At 45.1% G+C, this 3,876-nt stretch overlaps 1 long non-coding RNA gene across 1 annotated transcript; it reads right to left on the bottom strand.

The window, feature by feature from the left end:
• Positions 1-530: 530 nt before the first annotated feature.
• On the bottom strand, positions 531-3,876 carry LOC118976580 (uncharacterized). The gene is made up of 3 exons (XR_005064310.1): positions 3,675-3,876; positions 2,849-2,933; positions 531-642 (listed from the first exon to the last, which is right to left on the bottom strand). It is a non-coding gene; the product is annotated as an uncharacterized LOC118976580 (long non-coding RNA).

Raw genomic sequence — 3,876 nt, 5'->3', positions numbered from 1 at the left:
CTTTGGGACCAGGTGAAGATTCCTCCATGTCACCCAGTTCCAAGGTGGAGAGAGCCTCTGTCACTGGGTCCTCGGTGACTGTTGAAGGTTAACTTGGAGACAGACACTGTGCCTTTCCCAGGAGTCCCTTCAGATCAGGTGGCACCTTTGTTTCCATGCCCCTCCTGGGGCATGGGCTTGTTTGCAAGGCTGAGAGCCTTGGTGCCTCTCCTCTTTGGGGTTTTGTCATCTCTCTGAAGCCCTGCCAGGAAGCCAAGACTGAAGGGAATCTGTCCCCTTCAACTTTTAAAAAGACTTTCCACTGTAAAACCCTTGAACTTTTTCCTTCCCTCCTCCTTCACAAACTGTCTACATTCAAAGGACTGCCATCTGCCTTTCACATACCTTTTCTGAGACAATAAAGCATAAAGCTCCCTGCTTGAAGAGAGAAAGAATACACAGGGAGGAAATAAACATAAATTAACCTTTGAAAATACCATCCACATACTTGAATGGCTCATCCTCTGTGTCCTCCAGAAGACACTAGTGGTCATGGCCGTGGGAGCTGGAAGTCAGCACCCCCCTGGGCTGTTGCCATCTTCTCTGCTCTGCCTGGTGGCTGGGATGCTTCTCCCCAGCTCCAGGTTGTGCTGAGGCAATGCCCTGGGGAGAGAGTGGCACCCTCCTGAGGCCTCTGGATAGCCTGAGAGGCTGAGATCTGTGCTGCTGAGGGCATAGTGCATCTTGTTGCCAGTAGCACAATCCCGGTTCCTGTGAGCCTGGCAAGCCTGCCTGCCTTCGTGGCCACCCCATGAGATCTGCTGATCACTTTGGTTTACATTTGCCAAACAAAGAAAATACAACCACCCAGTCAGCTGCAACTCAGGGCTTGCCAGAGTCAAGACCTACTAAATGAAACACACTTGCAAATTGTAAATGACAGAAGCATAGAAAAAAAGATGAATTAAAGGGGAAAAAACATCCCAATGGATTTCATAAGCATAACCACCTGGGTACTGGACCCACATAGGCTAACCGCTGGGAAACACTAAAGCAACTGGGTTTAAGACAAGTCTAGGTAGACCTTTGGGTCTCAACTGAAGCTTCCAGGTTTTCCAGTGATGCCAACATGCATTGAGCTGGACCTTGTGCTGCCCTTACAGTCAGAGGAGATGCATTATATACACATATGTATGTGGTGTGTTGAGCCTGTGCACATAGGCATCTAAGACAGGGACCTTAGCTACTGGAGCTGTGTATGCACCACAGAGCATAGGGAGCAAGGGTGGGTGACTATCGCCTATTGAAATCTCCATTGTGTAAAGAGTTACTTACTAAGAGTTTCTTCTGGCTAAGCCTTAAACATAAAATTCTTTCTTAAAATCTTTTTAAAGATTTTATTTATTTTTTAGAGAGAGGGGAAGGGATGGAGAAAGCAAGGGAGAGAAACATCGATCTTGCTTTCCCCCAACTGGGGACATGGCCTCTAACCCAGGCATGTGCCCTGAGTGGGAATTGAATCAGTAACCCTTTGTTTTTCAGGCCAGCATTCAATCCACTGAGCCACACTATCCAGGGCTAAACATAAAATTCTTTTTTTTAAATTTTATTGCTGTTTAAGTAGAGTTGTCTGCATCCCCCCCACTCTCTCCCACCCCAACCATCCCCCCTCCCTCCCAATTGCACCCCCCCTGGTTTTGTCCATCTGTCCTTTATAGTTTTTCCTGAAATCCCTTCCCTCCTTTCCCTCCATTATGTCCTCCCCTCTCCCCTCTGGTTACTGTCAGATTGTTCTTAATTTCAATGTTTCTGGTTATATTTTGCCTGCTTGTTTGTTTTGTTGATTAGGTTCCACTTAAAAGTGAGATCATATGGTATTTGTCTTTCACCACCTGGCTTATTTCACTTAGCATAATGCTGTCCAGTTCCATCTATGCTGTCACAAAGGGTAGGAGCTCCTTCTTTCCTTCTGCTGCATAGTAATCTATTGTGTAAATGTAAAATACTTTTTTGATCCATTCATTTACTGATGGGCACTTAGGTTGCTTCCAGCACTTGGCTATTATGAATTGTGATGTTCATAAAATTCTTAATAATTTACTCAAAACCATAAGACTTCTAACACAAAAAATTCACATTTATATTCGTATATGTTCGTCTATCCGCTTTTACTATGCATCTGTCATTTAGCTACTTCTCAGGATGATGTTCAGCAGTCTGCTGCTTAGCAATCCTTTTCCGACTAGTTTCTGAAAATAGTGTCTTAATTGAACGTTCTCCCTGAGAGTCATTTCATACTGTTGCCAAGGATTTGGTTGCACATTGTGTTTTAGACTACTTGCACTTGACACCCCTTTCCGTTTATTTTCATTCCTGACTTATTTATACTCCCCCCTCCCTCTGTTCTTCCCTAGGTACGTCCCCCGCCTCCCACACACCCCAGCACATCCACTTAGTGATGGTGTGCTGTCAGAAGATATTATTATAATGCTGGTTTAATGGTGTTTTAAAAATATTTTATTTATTTATCTTTAGAGGGGAAGGGAAGGAGAGAGGAAGAGAAACATCAATGTATGGTTGCTTCTCGTGCATCCCCTGCTGGGAATTGGCCCCTGCCGGGAACTGGCCTGCAACCCAGGCATGTGCCCTGACTGGGAATCGAACCACGATTGTCTGGTTCGCAGCCCCACGCTCAGTCCACTGAGCTACACCAGCCAGGCTGGTTTAATGGGTTTTGTGTTCAGTTGACAAAATGGTGAAATCAACTAAAGGAGGTAGGTACATAACACTGTTAGTGATATGAGAAAAAACGGGCAATGGCTACGGTTGTGAATGGGTAACTGATTAAAAACCCGAGTCTGCTGCTCACATGACACGGGCTGTTCACATGTACACTAGTGGGCATCTCCTGGTTCCAGCTGCTTTTCTCCTTGTGAATAAGTACAGGCACCATTCTGAAGAGAAAGACACCTGGGTGGTAACCTGAATACAGTCTTCACCTATTCACTTCTGTATCATCTCTATCCCTCTACACCTTGTTATGAAACGATCTCTTGCCATAAACATGGAGACTGGTGTTGACTGCATCACCGCTGAGTCTGGTCCTGATGAGAATGCATCCTGAGGTGTGGATTGGCAGCTCTGGAACCACAAACTCTTGCCCACTATTTCTTCAGTGGCCAAAAGGCAAGGAGTAGCTGGGACCAGGTTTAGGAAGTCCTCTCCAGAGTATCAGAGGGTCCAGGGCAGAGCAGCTAGGGGACACAGGGGAACTATTTAAAAGAAGTGTTTGAGGCTGTATGATGCTGGATCCTATCTTCTGGCTTTTCACAGATTGAATGTGGAGATAGAAAAGGAAAAGGAAACACGTAAACATCGGCATTTCAGGCTGTTCCTAGGGCACAGGCCTTTTCTCTGAAGCAATAATTTGCCGGACCCCTATTTTAAGATTCTTGTGAAATGACAGGATCAGAAGTGAGGGTGTTATTACTGCAATAATGTATGCTTCGTTTTCCCGTTGCTGAGAGAGAAAACTTTATGGGGAGTGAAATTCAACACTCGGTGTAACTACAGCACTGCATACTAACTCATGTTGAAACATAAAACCAATCTAGTTAAGAAAACATTAAATGAAGTGGGCTTGTATTACGAGGATTAGAAATTCTTTCGTAATTGTCAACTAAGGTTCTCAGTACCTCTGGTGGTAATCAAGGCAGTCACTTCATAGGTGAGAAATCAAGACCAGAAGACTCACTGTGACAGGTCCGGAGATAAGTGAGAAGTCACAGAGATGATGCGGATGCTCAACTCCTGGTTTCAGCTCCTGTCCTCAGCTGCGTATCTAATGCTTCAAACTAACCACAGAGCTCAGAGGTTTGACCGAGATGCTGCAGACAA

This window comes from Sturnira hondurensis, unplaced genomic scaffold (assembly GCF_014824575.4).
Source record: "Sturnira hondurensis isolate 20B ecotype Veracruz unplaced genomic scaffold, ASM1482457v3 Scaffold0021143, whole genome shotgun sequence".
Classification (NCBI taxonomy): Eukaryota; Metazoa; Chordata; class Mammalia; order Chiroptera; family Phyllostomidae; genus Sturnira; species Sturnira hondurensis.
Note: the sequence above shows the minus strand (reverse complement) of the source record. Positions and strands in the feature narration are given on the sequence as shown.